This window comes from Equus quagga, chromosome 16 (genome assembly GCF_021613505.1).
Source record: "Equus quagga isolate Etosha38 chromosome 16, UCLA_HA_Equagga_1.0, whole genome shotgun sequence".
NCBI lineage: Eukaryota > Metazoa > Chordata > Mammalia > Perissodactyla > Equidae > Equus > Equus quagga.
In genome coordinates this window covers 31,566,090-31,584,535 of record NC_060282.1, presented here as the reverse complement: position 1 = coordinate 31,584,535, position 18,446 = coordinate 31,566,090, and the positions used below count along the sequence as shown (strand labels likewise).

General features: G+C 36.6%; 1 protein-coding gene across 6 annotated transcripts in view; it reads right to left on the bottom strand.

Annotated features, from left to right (window-relative positions):
• ANGPT1 (angiopoietin 1) overlaps positions 1 to 18,446 on the bottom strand; it is a 239,768-nt gene that overhangs the window by 195,933 nt on the left and 25,389 nt on the right. The gene's annotated exons all lie outside the window — the stretch shown is intronic.

The following is an 18,446-nucleotide window of genomic DNA, read 5'->3' as shown; positions in this document are numbered from 1 at the left end:
GGATTGAAAATGTGATGAAGAACAAATACTTAACTATTCTCAAAGTATCTCCCTACAAATTGCTTACTAATTACAAGGTGAGAGTGTAGACTTTACAGTGGAGAAACCTGGTCGATCCCCACCAGATCAAAGCTAGCATCACCGAAACTGGAACAAGCCAACACCTTTCAACGCTTGATATGAAGTGCTGAGAAAGACTGAATATCATTTTAGTGCTTTTCCTGTAAAACATGCATCATCTTATTCAATTCAAGAAGAAACAAAGCAAATTCAAATCAAATGTCACTGGCCTGAACTTTTCAAAAATGTCAAGATCAAGAAACAGAAGTAAAACAAATAAAATTTGACAATAAAATTCAACACATGATCCTGGACTGAATTCTGTGCCAGGAAAAAAAAAAAGGCTATAAAGGACATTCAATATTAAATATCCTGATTTTGATAACTGTGATGCAACTATGTTTTAAAATGTCTTTATTCTTAGGAAATATATGGAAGCAAAGGGACACAATGTCGTCAACGCCCTCCCAAAAGTTGGGGTGGAAAATCTGAATATATGTGTATGTTTGTAGACAGATGAATGGATGGATAGATAGACTAACAAAACAAACAGAGCAAAATGTAATCAATTGGTGTATCTCAGTGAAAGGTATGTGGATGTTCTTTGTACAATTCTTGCAACTCTTCTGTAAGTCTGGAATAATATCAATTTTTTAAATGCTTCCCACTGCTCATAATCTATCAACTTACCTTATTCTACTTTTCGCTTTTCCATAGCACTTACCTCCCTTTAAGATGCTATATGTCTATCATTTATTCTCTATCTGATCTAACTGGAACAACTAAAACACAAATCTATGAGGGCAGGGATCCTTGTCATTTTGGGTTCACAGTATATTCTAAGCTCCTAGAAAGTGCTTGGCACAAAGTAGGTGCTCAATAAATCTTTGTTCCATGAAAAGAGGGAGATAGCAAAGAATAAACTACGAAAGTGGTGATGGTAATAGAGAGGAGGTTACTGAGTTGATGATAGCTAACATCATAATAAAACAGGCTTACTGAGCATTTATTATATATGCAATGTAATTGTAAGTGCTTTACACATATTGCTTATTTAATCCACTAACATTTCTGAGATAGATACTATCATTATCTGCACTTTACAAATGAGAAATCTGAAGCACAGAGAGAAGAAGTAGCTTTCCCAAGGTCATCCAGCTAGTAAGTAGTGGGGAAACAAACCCAGACGTTCTGGTGCCTACAGTCCATTATTCTGCTTTCTGAGGCAAAGGGAGAGGCAGTGTGGAACCATGCAAAGGCAAACCATTCAGAATCAGACCCCCTTGGGGGTGAGTCCTGAGTCTATCACAAATTAGCTGTGTCGCTTTGAGACAGTAACTTAATTACTCTGTCACCAAGTTTCCTCATTTAAGAAGATGCAGATGACATCTACTACATAAAAATGTAAGGCTTAAGTGAGATAAACAAGATAAAGTGCCTGAAAAATCATACTCAATCATTATTAGTTTTACCCTCCTTCAAGTGAGTGACTAATTTTTGTTGCTGCTTGTTGTCTTTTTTCTTTTCTTTTTTTTTTTTTGAGGAAGATTAGCCTTGAGCTAACTGCTCCCAATCCTCCTCTTTTTGCTGAGGAAGCCTGGCCCTGAGCTAACATCCATGCCCAGCTTCCTCTACTTTCTATGTGGGACGCCTACCACAGCATGGCTTGCCAAGCGGTGCCATGTCCGCACCTAGGATCCGAAACACCAAACCCAAGGCCACCGAAGCAGAATGTGCGCACTTAACCACTGTGCCACCAGGCCGGCCCCTGTTGCTTGTTTTCTCAGTTGCTCACTAGATAGTGATATTGTTTAATAAGCTAGAGAGCAGTTGTTATATGTGGTCAATTCCCATTTCAGGTATCATTCATTCTTTAGTCTCTAGCATTAATAGACACACTTTCTCCCCCATTGTCTGACCTAATAGTCCATGTACATCATCCCTTCATATGCAAGTCTGAGGATGGTATACACTGGAACCAAAATATTCAGGTGCAGCATAAATTGACTTTGCATATATGTTATAAAGTAGTTACCTACTTAGTAAACTATATACTTGAATCTATGGTGTAGATAGAAATTTTCACTGGCTTTATAAATCTCTTATTAATAAAGCAAAAGAAAACAAAACTTCTTATGTTCTTAAGGAAAAAATGTCTCAGAAGAATAAGAGACCAAATGAACAGTTTCATTTGAGATTCTGGGGCCCAAAGATGACAGAACAGGTAAGCAGGAGTGTTTAAAGATTGGTGCTCAAACAAAATTTTTTCATATGGGGATGTACTCTATCTGTTACATAATATAAATGAGTCCTGTTTCTCTACCTCTGCGTCAAATCACGTAACCAGATGGAGCTTCGCTTGGAATCAACATGTTTTCAACTCTAGCATGACTTTTTGCATTAGGCAACATGCATTTTGAATTTAGGCCATGTTGTAATATTTATTAATTTCTTGGTTTGTACAAAGCACTTTTTTTAGTTCTTTATATGCATTAGCTCTCCTAAGTCCAGTGACATTAGGTATTATCTCTTTGCATATTTACCCTGGATGATGAGTAGAGACATGAAATTTATCCATGAAGTAATTTTCTTTGGGTTGGGTTTCCCTTGTTTTGATTTGTTATAATGTGGATACACTTACAAAGTTTAGAAGTAGCTAAATATCTGATTTTTAAATTTAGACTTTAGGAGTGAACCCAATAGTCAGCAATTGTTAAAATCTTTAAAATGCGAAAATGCATTATATTAATTAGTGTTTTGATTAAAAGCACAAAATGAAACAAGAGAGTGTGGCAAAAGTGTCCTATTTGAATCCAAGTGGTATTGATACAAAACTAAAAATGATTTGAGTTCTTGGAGGAACCCAATGGAATATTAGATACTTTTTGAAAGATTTCAGGTTTTTTAAAGTGATTTTAAAGCCACTGCACTTGATAAACCATCTGTGTTACTTCTTGTTAGTATCCACATTTCATGGTTTCTACAGCTAGTTACACATTCTAAGCATCTGCTAAAGCTCAAATTCTGCTCTAGCTTCCTGTTGAGGAGTTAAGGATTATTTGCTTTTATATGGTTCATTTCTGTCTGTGGTATGTGATAAAGGTGGTGATTTCTTGACACAGCAATATAAATGGGTTTTCCCCATTAAAAGCTCTATTGGGGGCAGGGAGGGAACCCTTATAAATCACTGTGTGGTCTTGTAAATCATGTGTTGTAGGATATTTTCCTCCCAGGTTCGGATCAGAATAACAAGCACCCGTGAAATTGCCAAGAGCATCCAAAAAGACAGCAAAATCACCCAAGACAAACGAAACAAAGTTTAATATTATTTTAAGAAAACAATCCTGAAAAATTCTTTGACCCAAATGAAATATTTCTAAGCGTGTTGCCAAAAATAAGAAAATGAGAATAGGTATATTATGTATTCCTATTTTAACTCAGGAAATTATAGAACAATAATAAAGCTATAGTAATATCCGTAACAGTAGAATAAATCATATTTATTGAGCACGAACTCTACTTGACACTCTGCTAATTGCTTTCCCTTAATTTACTTTAATTCCCATAATCATACCATACAGTTAGTATCATGTTATAGATGAGGAAATTTATGACCGCCTTCTGTATATTTACTAGAATATTCTGTAAATGCGCCATGATACTTTTATTTTTAGTCACATCTCATTTAAATAAAAATTATTTGAGAGGATGTAATCTCCCTCCTTACTCTTTATGGTCATACCTCTAATGAGGGCCAGAGAAAGTATCTTCAAAAGTGCATTTCTTAAATTAAAAAATACTTACACTTCTAGGATTTGTATTAACTCTTTCCTATCATCTGTTTCCTAAATAACGGTTACCAACAGTAGACACAATTGAGCACTGACTGCACATGAAGTACAGGTGTAGGGAAGAGATTAAAAACGAGAGACACTGCTCTTCCAAAATTTACACTTACGCACAAATACACACACACACGTTTTTTAACCTTATGATACTAGGTGCAATACCTTCCAAAGAACACCCTGGCACTAAAAAAGTTAAGCTTTAACAGATATTGACCTTTATTTATAATGGAGGAGATCTTTTATCAGCAGAAGATTTTGGCTCATTGTTAACAATGTTGTAAATATCTTAGTACTATAGAACAGACCTATACCTAAATGGTGACATTTATTCATTTTACATTTTCTCAAAGTTACTGAAATGGATGACCCTTTGAAACACGGAACTTGTTATTTTCTAAGTCATTTGGACAATGATTTGTGAGAGATTCTGACTAGGGCATTCTAAGGGGGAAATAGACATGAAAGTCTCATAACAGGGATGCTATCGTGGAAGTCATCCTATGCCCATGGTGATCCCTTGTTGAGCAACAAAGGAAGATCTTTCTTTTTAGAGCAAAGACTTGCGAGTATCAGGGAAAATGTATTAATCTTGAATTCCTAAATTCTTATACCTCATGTGTTTACCTTTTCCTTTGTCAGAAAATTTAATTGTTGATTCACCACTAGCAATTTTACAGGACAATATAGTATGTATTTCACTATGCTGATTCTATTTTCCTATCTTTATTTTCTGTTTACCTAATTCCCAAATGTTTATTCTATACTTCATATGTGTATGTATGTGTATATTTACATATCTACATATATACATGTGTGTGACTGTGTGTACCTTTGCTCCATCAAGTTCTTTATAGAATAAAACAAGACATTAACATTTAGAAATATAAAATCAACAAGCATTCTGACATAGTACTTACCATAATACATCATATTTTATAAAATATATTCTACGATTTTCCATAGGTAGAGATGTATACCAAATTTTCTTGCCTCTAAGTAAAAGATGAAATTAAAGACAATGTAAGCAATGAAACTTGCTCCTATCCTTCATAATTAAGGTCTTGTGGCTAGACTATGGCCCATCAAGCCAAACAGGCGTGGATTCCCATTCCATCTTGGCTTGGGCTATCTGTGTGAACTTGCAAGAACTGCCCAACCTCCAAGAGCTTTAGCTTCCTCATCTCAAAACTGGAGAGAATATTTTTTATTTGCCAGATGTTTCTAAGGATTAAATGAGATTAAGTAAATTTGATATACAGTACAGGCTCAGTAAATGCTGGATCTATTCTTAGTCTTCCTCATGGAAATCTCTATTCACTAGATCTTCACTAAACACACATTAGACATTCTGAAAATATTTAATAAATGAATTACGATGAAGAATTTATAGTGGTCTATTTTCCCTTACTAAAATTAGCTCCATAAGGAGAAATTTACTGTAACTTTACATCCAAAAAAGACAAACATTAATGAATTTTTTAAATGATCGTGCGCAATGCTCATAAAAAGGTGTGCGTGTGCGTGCGTGTATGTGTGTGCGTGCTTCTGCTTTTTGAGGAGTGGTCACTTTCTCACTCACAAATAATGTGAGTATACGTTAATTTGATCACAGATTGTCTGAAAATGTCTTTGAACTTCTGTATATTACCTTTGATCCAGAAATTTGACTTCCAAAATTTTGACAAAAAGTAATTAAGAATAGGTACGGAAATTTATTTACAAAGATGTTCATTGCAATACTATTTGTCATATTAAAAATTGGTTAGAAATCTATATGTTCAACAGTAGATGACTGGATACAGTACATTTAAATAATTGAATTCTAACTGGCTATTATAATGAGATTAAAAAGTACATTTCTTCTTTTTTTTTGAGAAAGATTAGCCCTAAGATAACATCTGCTGCCAATCATCCTCTTTTTGCTGAGGAAGATTGGCCCTGAGCTAACATCTGTGCCCATCTTCCTCTAATTTATGTGGGATGCCTACCACAGCATGGCTTGATAGCAGTGCATAGGTCTGCACCTGGGATCCAAACCAGCAAACCCTGGGCCACTGAAGTGGAACTTAACCACTGTGCCACTGGGCTGGCCCCATACATTTCTTGATATGAATAGATGTACATAGTATATTGTTGCAATAAAAACAAATCTTGAAACACCATATATAGAGTGACTCTACTTTGGGAATGAATTTATACTTCTCTAAAGAAAAAACCCTAAAAGAGTTTGCCAAAAAAGATGTGAAGAATGTCTCTGCAACATGGCAGGTGATTTGTATGTCTTTTAGCCTATCCGTATTTTCTAATTTTTCAGTGATGAACACCTACTTCTTAGGTAATTAGAGTAATTAAGTGAAAAGCAAAGAACAGCCACCTAAAGTTCAACCCCTCTTCATTTCCCTTCTGCGTTTCGCTTCACTGGTGGTACATTCCAAAGCAAATGGTTTAGAAAAGAACTGAGCATAGCATGTTACTTACACGGTGTGGTGTGGTCCCCAATAGTGGTTTTTTTTAATAGCTGTACTTGAGTGACCTTAAACAGCTTAAATATACAATAGTTGAGAAGGAGTTCTGTGAGGACGGGGAGGATGACCAGGCTTGTGAGATATCATCAGCACTGTTTAGATTCTATCTCTTTTCTATTACTCAGGACATGTTGCTATTGGACAAGACTGACTATTCTGTTTATTTATAACAATAGAAATCAATTTCCAGACAAGTCATTTAGAGCAAGTTTTGAGCCAGTTTTCCCTCACTTTTGAGTATCTGGTAGTACTATAGGCACCTTGATATAAACCTTCAACTGCTTATTTTTGTAGTCATTAGAGTAAACCTACACGTCTTCCTACACGTACAGAAATACACTACAGACGTAGACTCTAAGTAAGAAATAGTACACTTTCTACTCAAAAGAACTATCACATATATTGTTAGCCAATTTAAACAACTTATAGGTAGAGATATAATATACAACCCGAGTATCTAGTTTACTACTCTGCGAGGCCTTGAATTCAGGATGGGCATGTCAGATTTCTCCGACAGATCTCACCTGCCTAACGTTATTTCTGGCTCTTTAGTTCCATGTAATATTTATTTTCCTGTCTTTTTAATAAATAAATAAATACATCTACACTGATGTAAAGTGGTCTATAAAATATTTTTGTATGTTCTTGTTGAGAAGGCAAAGGACATACAGTGGGAGGACCATCTCAGAGGTGTAAATGTCTAGGATGTACTTTCCTAAATCATTGCCTGTGTCTATAAAACGAAGTGGTTTGGAAAAAGGTTCCATCCTCTTCCACTGACTGTTGGCTCCCATATGTCTTCCTCTCTACCCACCTTCTCAAAATACTCCCTCAGAAGCATCTTAGTCAACCTAAGAATAGCTCCCAGATGTCTTGCTGCCTCACTGTGTAGCCTCTCTCCCCTTTACTGAGATTGTATGATCAGGAAAGATAGCAGGAAGAGTTTAACAACAGGACCTTTTTTTGGTTCAAAATAAGTTCATTGCATAGCAGGTCCTTTCTTTGTCTCTATGTGAATAGTTCAGAAATGTAGAAAACTGTTTTCTGTAACTTTACGTACAAATAATGTTTGGAAGTTATAACACACTGCTTTGCTTTATAGTTTAAATTTACATACCAATGTTTCTCTAATTTTAGACAAAGTTGTCTCATATAGTAAGCTAATAAGTGACTTAGATGCCATATGTCATCTGCTAAATGTCTTAATTGAATTCTCCACTTAGATCCAGCAAGTGTCTCCTGTTTTCCTACATCCTGTGATTAATAACCATCCCCGAATTCTCTGGTAATGTGGTAGGTAAGCGGTTTAACCCTGGCCTTCCATTCTAGGAATGAAAGTCAGGTAAATACAAAAGCCTTTGCATCATGCCCCTTGATGAACCAACTTATGTTTTGAATGAGGCACAATGTTTCAAAACGAGAGTTTATTAATAAGAAAATAGATATTTATGGTAATTCCTGCCCTCTCCTCATAAGTCATTGTGGGAAAGTTTGTAATTTTGCTGCGGTTGTTTTAAATATCCCTTACCTGTGGCCAAACTTGCAATAAAACATCTCAAATAAGAGAGGCAGAGGAGCCTAGTAAACTCACAATCAAGGCTTCTGTCTTCAAGAAAGAATCTGGTTGGAGAACCTCCTTCCTCATTACTCTCTTTTGTCAACATTTTCAAGCATAGAAACGGCCTTAGAAAGACCCAAAGTACATGACTTTGGGATTGGAATGAAGCCGTAAAAAAAGCATGTTTTTATAAGAACAAGAAGTCAGAAAGTTGATCTTCATTGGTTTTCTGCCTACCATGTGAAATGTACCCCTGAGACATGGTGTGTTCATCAGCACATCAGCTGATGAAGAGAGCAGCAGCATCGTATTAAAAATGGGATTCACCGTGCTTTCCTTTCAAATGAACAAAATTAAAAAAAAAAAATTTTATTACAGGTTCAAAAATGCTCTTTGTGCTGTTATAATTAGGTCAACCAAACATTATTTGGTCAACATTAAAACAGAAAGCTGGGTAGCAGTTGAAGTTACAAATAGTTTTCTGTGAACTTGGAGGTCTTGAGCAAAGCTGAGATGTTTGCATAATCTTTTCTGTAGCAACAACATTCCACACGCATATTTCTCTTTAAAAAGAACTCCATGGTCAATGGTATTCTGGGTTCAAGGCCTAAATAAAAAGCATCTCAAGTCAAAAGTCCTGTTCTAAAAATTGAGATGTAGAGAAGGTCATAAGTCATTTGACTTCTCTTTTAAATCATTATGGATGACTAGAAGTCACATTGATTCAAAGTACAAATTTACTTAAACCTCTGAACTTGAACTTTAAGCTATCTAGCCCAATTTCTTCCCCAAAACCTTCTCAAACTTTTGAGGTTTCTACAAACAAGATAAATCACTACACACAACAGTGAGCAGAGGAAAAGGTGAAATGCACAATAAACGTGCTTGCATAATTTTTTTCAAGGCCTGGAAAGAAAAATGTTAAATGTGGCCTACCACTTTTATGGCAGTTTTCCAAAATACAAATCTCAAAGTGTATATGATATAACATTTATTTTTAAAAAATGAAAATATAAAACCTAGAGATCCATACGTAAAAAATAAAAAGCAAATCTCTGAATTATAGTTATCTTGAACATCTTACTTTCCCAGGAGTTTGATCAAAACAGCACTTAATAAGGAAATATTTTTATGATGAAAATTACTTTGCTTTCTGCTTTGAGCCAATGGAAGATGCACCCCAAATTGTAACTTTTCCTCAATACAATAGAGCTGTATCATATTCTCTTTTAATTTCATGAATCCAACTATGTGGTTAGTATCATAACTTTACTAGTATGACAGATAAAAATTCTACACAATAATATTTATCACACATATCCTTTATTATAGGTTGTACATTCGTTAGATTTTTACACATTAATAAATACATATCACTGCATAGAGTTGTATACGCAAGTCTGAAACTCTTGAGTAAGATGCTCCCAATAATCTAAGGTAGAGATGAGAGAAGAAAATAATTGCCACATGCTTGTGTTTTAGTCTTATTTGGAAATAATGATAATCACCATAATAATGATTATGCTGTTAGCCAACAAAGTCATGCTAAGGGGTGAGACAGTCAACCAACTAACCAAGCTGCCATTTTTAAGGGGAATTAAACATCACTGGAATAAACTGTAATATGGTTAACAGTTAATTCAGATGATTTCCACATGAGACTTCTTTGTGGCTATTGAGGTGAAAATTGATCCTAATCACTCCACATTAGTCCAGTAAGCAAAATTTAAAATAATAAATAGTTCTTTGCCGACTCCAACTTCTCTTTTCTGAGAGGTAAGTTGCAAAACACAACTGCCAGCTCTACCACTAAAGTTGAAACCAACCAGCTGAGTTGTTTATATCTCACAGTCTTAGTCAACTGAAACTATTAATATGTGGGTAAGGCTCTTTACCAGAAGCAAGTAATCCATTTCCCTGTCTGAAGTTTAAACCATTCACTATGCCTCCCAAGAAGTTTATGTTTTAGGAAATCACACACACACACAACACACATACACACAACACACACACACCAAAGAGGAAAAAAATATCTAATGGAATATTTTTAGGACAATGACTCTGTAGATGGAAGTGAATTAGTAAGTAAATCTATTTCAGTTCCTTCTTTATCCATGAAAGCTATTTTTTACAGACAGTTATATTCATACTGAATATGAAACCAAAAATAAAACAGAAGAGCATCTGATTTTTGTTCTGTCCAATAATTACTTTTAGGTTTCTGCAACTGAAGGCCAAGTTGGGATTAGAACAGTTCTTGTCCATATGTAGCTGAAATTCCAGTACATACTAATAAACAAGGTTTGACTGATGTTTCTGACATTAATTACAATGGTCTGCTAACTGGTTTTTTGATCGTATTTTATGATCGTATTGTAACATGCAGGATGTATACAAGAATAAACAATATCCTTTATTATAAATATAAAGAAAGAAGGTGAATTCCTTTTTATAAAATATCAGTTTCTCTGTCCTCTCACTAAATAAATATTAAATACATTGACATGGGTACAGGAGGTCTGATATCATATAAACTACCTCACATATATTACCTCATTTAATCTTCCCAAGAACTCTATCAAATAAATTATATTATCCTCCCTTTACATTTGACATATGACAAAATTAAGGCCCAAAAGCGTTAAGTAACTAGCAGAAAATCACATGGCTGGCACGTCCTAACCCAGAATAACCAAACTTGAAAGCAAGTCCTCACAGTACCACCTAAGACAATTTGAGCTCTGTTCAGTAAATTCCTACTTTTTGGAATGCTCAGTTTACTCTAAGCTCTGGAGATGTATACCTCTGTGTCCCTATTTTTTGCTATCTCTCTCTTTTTTAAATCTTCTATGGAGTAATCTTTGGTTTCATTTTATATTCAAGGTGCAAACTTGTCCATGTGCCCAGCAACTATATGGGAATACAGTATAAAACGCTTTACTTAAGTAAAGAAATTTCTGTCAATAAAACAAAATGAGAAGTTGATTAAAATTCTTATGTGGGAACTGGGCAGGAATAAGAAAACTCACTGTGCCCTACTACCAATGTTTACAACAGTTTCATTGTTCATAACTCAAAGATGACCACTTTCACTTTATATTAACCAATACAAGTTTTAGGCTATTTGGTTGCATGGTCAAACCAGTTTGCATAAAATAAGATATTTCTTGTATATGGTCCTAGACTTTTCAAAACATGTTCGATTGCCTTTCCAGAATGTCATTGTAGTAAGGGGAAAAAAAATGCAGGCTTCAAAGACACATCAAATAAACAGTACAGGGAACTGAATGAAAATGTAAATCTACTCTAAAACTCACTTTCAATTTTCTGCCCTATGCTTTAGAAATAAATGAAAAGAACAAAGGATTGCTGGTGCTAAAAACTTCTGTCATAAATTTCATGGACTCCAAGTGACTTCCAGCAAATTTGACCTGCCCTATGAAAACATGCAAAAGCATCACCATAATTTCACTACTTTGGTTTGGACATTCATGTCTCCATGCTATGCTTCCATTCAAGGGACAAGGACATATCTGAGTCTTTCACAGTAAGAAGCTGGTGAAACACTCCAGGGATCCTCCAGGTAGAATTGTTCAACAATTCCAAAATGTGGTGGAGTGTGAAGTGTTTATTTTTTAACTGTATCTATAAGCATATTCTATAGCATGTAGAGATTCCCAATCCTTCGGGGGGAGGAGGGGAAGGCTGAGGAATGGGGATCAGAAGAGGGGTGGGATCAGGGGTGAGAAAGTTTAAGCAGGACATGTATGTACAGACCATGTCTTTGGATGCATAAAAAAGGGCTACTCACTGCTTATTTGGATGTTGTAAATAAAGCTGAAGATGAAATGGGATTAATATGTCATAAAATAGATTGAAGCAGTGAATTATAACTCAAACATTTGTACATGCATGAGAAAGCACTTCTCTGCTTTTGGACAAATGAACAACTGCAGATTTTAATGTAACTCGTCCACTGGTTTTACCTAGGGTCAATTTAAATCCTTGCTAGAAAATGAAAGACTTTCTAAAGAAATAGTTTTGCAACGTACATACACAAAAGATATGCAGACAACACTATGCGTCAATCAACTTGCTACCTGATTCTTGCACATGACGGGTAAGGAGGAAAACTAACGTTCAATTCAATTATAGGAGATTTTTATGATCAAGCAAGGCAATTTCAGTTTTCTCTCATTTAGATATAATTCTCAGTTAAATCCTAACAGACATAACTCTTCTCAAGAAGGCGTTGCCTGGATGGAGTCCAATGTAGAATACTTATGTTAATACTCTTTAATAAGACTCAGCAATTTATTTTTGGCCTTTCTTTGGAATTTTGGGGTAATAAAACTCATGAAGATCCTTCGCTAATTCTATATATCGCCTCTGGTTGCCTGGGTCTCCAAGGGCGCTCGAACCTCAGAGGCACACTGCAGTAGACCTAGGAGACACAGAGACGCAGGAAAAACATGGAACATCTTTTTGGAAGCTAATTTTACTTAAAAACGTGTAAATGAAAGCACTATTTTATATTAAAAGAAATTGACAATTTAGCATATTTCTCACTATCTCATTAACATTTATAAATTTTGTGTTGGACTAGATCATTTCAGGCTATACCTGAAAACTCAGGGTTTCATCCTCTCTCTCTCCTCGGGACCATTTCAGTGGGAAAGTTTGAGAAGCTTGGGAGACTAATTATACTAGGACAAACCTAAATTAAATTTTAGTGAAAGGCACCATACTATTAAAAACTCTGAGCCATAGGCCACTTGGGAGTATTCACAGTAGATACTTAAACACAGCAACTTACTGTTTCCTCATCTCTAAATTATTGCTGTGGATCAGCTTGAGATTCAATCCTATCACGTTTTAACTTTTTCGAGTCAGGATACCCTTACACTCAAAGTGATAAGAAATTACTGTGTCATAGTTAAATTGGCATTATTTTTATTTTTTTTACCTAAAATAATGATGGTGCTTAAAATCATTGGTGTCTTAGAGTCAATATAATGTGTTTAAAAAAAATCAATGCACAGCCGGCCCTGTGGCTGAGTGGTTAAAGTTCTGCATGCCCCGCTTCGGCGGCCTGGGATTCATGGGTTCAAATCCTGGATGTGGACCTACTCCACTCATCAGCCATGCTGTGGAGCCATCCCATATACAAGGTAGAGGAAGATTTGCATGGATGTTAGCTTAGGGCTAATCTTCCTTAAGCCGAAAATTAAAAAAAAAAGAGGAGGATGGGTGACAGATGTTAGCTCAGAGCAAATATTCCTCACCAAAAAAAAAAAAAGATCATTGCACAACCCCACTACACCATGGGCTTAATGTTACGAAGCCTGCCCTTCAAAATCCAGTTATTTTTAACCTATATTCAAAATGGACTCATGTCATAGTCAAAGTATATCATAAAATGTAATTTATTAATTCTGTATGCTAACTATATTTTGCTTGTTAATAGTTCTATTTTCACAAATAAATGAACAAATAAATACATAAAGAAAATGCACATTGGTGATATGTGGGGCTTTCTCTATATACTGAAACATGTAAAATGTTTTAGACAGCATTCTATTTTCAAAATAAGTCAATAGATGTATTATTTATATTCATTTTTATATTGAAGAACACAGCAAACTTGCAGGAAGTATCAGTTCAATAAACAAACCACTAGTTAAGAACACTTACGGGTCAAAGTTTTATTCCTTCACTGTATAATGGCCATATGAGAACATTGCCTTGGGCTATAAACCTTGAGCAGGACAGATGGTGCAGACTAAGTTTAGTTTCATTTTCTGGGGGTTGAGTAAACTATCAGGACTTTATTGATTAACTGAAAAACAAGCACATGCTTTTAGATGGTAATGACAATGACGATGATCTTGGCAATGATAATGTTAAGAGAGAGAGGAAACAGACAAAGCTGAGGGCCCAGACTGAAATTGGTCCTATTAGGACTTCTCAATGCCGCCTCTAAAGCAGCAGCACAGATTGGCTCTAGGCAGCATGAACGTGACTTAAGCCTCCCATGGAAGAACCAGCGGGGACTAGAGCACGTGGTTCAGTCACGCTAAAAAGAGTGGGTCCTAGTGTTAGTATGAGAAGGATACATTCATAGATGGAGTCTTTAGAGCTGACAGCAGAGGGGATTTTAGAAATCGAGGTGTTAAATGTACAAGGTCTTTACAGCTGAGGTTGCTGGCATACATGCCCCATCTCACAGGTGATTATCAGGCTTTCACAGCTGGGGCTCCACAGATAGGGGAAGAAAATGTGACTCAGGTTGGGAGGGTCATTTAGCAGTAAATGACTTACAAATCACAAATTAGGACACACAAAAATAATTTCTTACTGCCATTCAACTATATATTCAATACAACCCCAATAAAAGGTAAAAACTTTTAAAGGTGTTGTCATTTTTTACAATCTGTAAACTAATAGCAAGCATAAAACAATCAAATAACCAATCAAGTAATCCCCTCCAAAAAAAGATCTTACAAAGAGGAAGGAAATTATAAATGGAATGCTAAAAGAAACATTAAAATTAAGCTACATTCCCCTCTCAGTCCTTCTTACTCATAACGGAAAGCACCTGTGGTAGGCAGACTTCCAAAATGGCCACCAATCTTCCCCGCATTCTAAAATTCACACACCTGTGTCATTTCTTCCCCTAGAGCATGGGCCGGATTGAATGACTTGCTTCTAATCAATAAACTATTGCAAAACTGATGGGATGTCACTTGTGTGACCAGGTTGCACAAGACTCTGACTTCCAGCTTCGCAGCAGACTCTCTCCATTGCCTTTTCAGCATCCATGCCTTGATTTAGTAAGCTCCATGCTGGAGAGGTCCATGTGACAAGGAACTGGCCCTCAGTTTAACCTTACCCACGAGGAACGGAATCCAAGTGAATTTGGAAGAAAATCTTTCCCTAGTCAAACATTCAGATAAGACCAGAGCCCTCGCCAAGATCTGGATTTCAGCCTCGTGAGGAACCATGAAGCAGAGGACTCATCTAAGATGTACCTAGATTCTCTCTTTTTTTTTTTTTTTTTTTTTGAGGAAGATTAGCCCTGAGCTAACATCTGGCACCAATCCTCCTCTTTTTGCTGAGAAAGACTGGCCCTGAGCTAACATCCATGCCCATATTCCTCTACTTTATACGTGGGATGCCTACCACAGCATGGCTTGCCAAGCGGTGCCATGTCCGCACCCGGGATCCAAACCTGTGAACCCCGGGCTGCCGAAGTGGAACGTGCGAACTTAACCGCTGCACCACTGGGCCGGCCCCCCAGATTCCTGAATCACAAAAATTGTCAGGTAACAAGTGTGTGTCGGAATAAGCTGCTAAATTCTGAATAATTTATTATGCAGCATTAAAAAACTAATGCAGTCCCCAAATGTCCTCCTGAGAGTTAGAATGTATTCCAGTTCATCTAGGACCAACAAGAATTCTGTTAACAACATATTTTCAATAACAACTGTCTGCAGAGCAAATTTCCTAAGTCTATCTTGAATAAGCCAATCTTTAAAGATAAGATTACATATATATGTATGCATACATGTATACACACATATTTCAACTCGTATGTACAGCTGCTGACAATTGTAGGGTATTCGTAAATAACCTTTTCAAAAGTGAAAGTTCTCCAGGACAAGTTAAAGGATTGCTTTAAAAGCTGCATAAAGATTTCTCTTAGTAACATTTGTTGACATGTACAATATATTCTGAAGATCACAAGACTTTAAAAGCTCAAATAAAATAAAACATAGGTGCATTATAAAATTTAGAAAATGTAAAGATTGAGATAAAGTTAAGCGTATTGTTTGAAATATATGGACAGGATATGGAAAGACTCTTGGAATTAGCATTCACCTGGGGCTGGATCTGGCAGTAATTAGATGCATGAGAGCCAATTTAGTGTGGTGGATAAGAACAGGAATTCTGAAGCCAGTCAACCTGGCTTCTTTTTCTTGCTCTGCCATCTAATAACTATGAGACATTAGACAATCTCTTCATGCCTCAGTTTCCTCATCTCTAACATGGAGAAAATAAGAATACCCACACAGATGAGGATTAGATGGGATAATACTAGTAAAGCATTTGGAATAATTTCTGGCATATGCTAAAAGGTAAAAAACCGAAACGTTAACTAAACTACAAAAGTGATCTTATGCATACGACTTACCTCCACACATCATGGTTTTTCCAGGTACAAAATAAGAGCTTGAATAAGACGAGTTTTTAAAGTCCTTTACAGTCTTACAATCTTGATGCTTTTGTCTTCTATCACTCAAAATACTTAAAATAGTAGAAAGCATTCATTCATTCATTCATTCATTCATTTTATATTTATTTATCAAGTCCCTACTACGTTCCCGCTCCTGACTTCCGGGAAGTGATCTAGAGAAGCAGTAAAGGGTAATGTTATGAGCCCAAGCTCTGGAATCAGACTCTCTGGGACTTAGGGCTTCTGATATCGGGCAATTTCCTTAACTTTCAGAGCCCAATTTCCTCTCTTTTGAAATGGGAGTGATAATAGCTACACTCTCATAAGTTTGTTGTGAGGATTAACTGAGTTAATACAGATAAGCCTCATAGACAGAACTTGGAATATAGTAAGTGCTCAATAAAGACCACTACTGGGGACAGCCCAGTGGCGCGGCAGTGAAGTGTGCACGTTCCGCTTCGGCGGCCCGAGGTTTGCCAGTTGGGAAACCGGGTGCAGACATGGCACCGCTTGGCAAGCCATGCTGTGGTAGGCGTCCCACATATAAAAGTAGAAGAAGATGGGCATGGATGTTAGCTCAGAGCCAGTCTTCCTCAGCAAAAGGAGGAGGATTGGCACTAATCTTCCTCCAAAAAAAAAAAAAAAAAAGACCATTATTGTCAGGAGGAGAGTCAGAAAGGAAAACACACACATTGTGGTAAGTACCGTGATGGGACAGGGGGCGAGGGACAGCGCCCAGGGAGGTAGAACACTAAGTCAAAGAGGATGCACAGCAGTATGGAGGGCTCAAGAAAGTTTCGCAGAAGAATCAATATTTGATGTCACATGAAAGAATTAAGAGAAGTAGGTAAAGAAGGTATAATATGGTTAAATATTTCACTGTGAAATATTTAAAAAGTATAAAAGAATTTCACCAAAAGATAACCAAGTAACTAAAGACTTACTCCATATCAATACACACTGACTGATGAGTCTAGGTTCACACTTACATCTCCATTTCCAAATAAATGCAATATAGCATCCACTGAGGTTGCCAATAGCTGTCATATGCAAAGAAAAACAACCCAGATAACAATATTATTTTCCTAGGGAGACCTGGTCCTAAACACAAATGCCTCCCCAACTGGTAGCATTTCAAACGCAATTTGGGGCAAGGGTCCATTGTGATACTCCTGCCATGACATCATTCACCTAACTCTTTCCACATGATAACGCTCTTCAAATAGTTGGGCAGCTGCCAAGTGGACCCTAATTTAACTTACATAATGCCAGGAGGTGCATTACTAGGAACAAGTTCCAGGAAGGACTTCTACCCAGGAGAACTGCCTAATGCTTAGGACTGCTGTTAAAACCTCCGGGAGCCTTTTCCCCATCCCTCCAGATAGTGCCATTCCTGGCACTAAAAGCATTTGAGCAGACTAAATACATCACCTCCCCAGGAGTGCTATAACATGGATTGTGAAATGTTGGGCTGAATGATAAGTTTTCTGTATGAAGGAAGAAGGTGGACAAAATGACTTTGAAATTTCCACTCAGTCCCAAAGTGAAATTCAATTACTCATGTGTCATCTTACTGAGTATAAAATATGAGTCAGGAATACGAGGACTTCCTTCACAATCTTGTTTATGCGTATTGTCTTGGTAAAATTATTAATAGAACACGCTTTGAATCTCAAAAGGGTGCCCTGCCACTAGAGAATATTAAGTCCTTATTAAAGTGCCGTGCTTCCAGGAGTCTGTCATGTAGCCCACAAAGATTGACAAGATGGATTCTAGGGCTGGAAAGAATAATCTCTTTGGTTTTCCTACTAAAGCAGGGTTCTACTCTACTAAGGGCTAGCGTCACTTACCGCTCCTCTCAGCTCAAACCCTAAATCTGCCGGGCCTGACATGCCCCACGCCTTCTGTGCAGGTGAGAGTGAGAAAATAATTAAGAAAAGGGAACCGTTTCTAAAACCAAGGAAAATCAAAGGATTTCAGCATTTACCTGAAGACTGGTTGTCAAAGACTGTAATTGAGGAAACACATCCAAATTCTACCCTTTACCCTCCAGCCCACCATTACTACCCTAAATTAAGACTTCATTTCCTCTTGCTGGGTTATAAGTACAATGTTGAAATGCTAATCTTCGTGCATGTCTTAGTCAACATCATGGCTTGACTAAAGATTTAGAACATAGACTTATCAAATGTTCAGATAGCCAAAAGTTAGGATTAAAA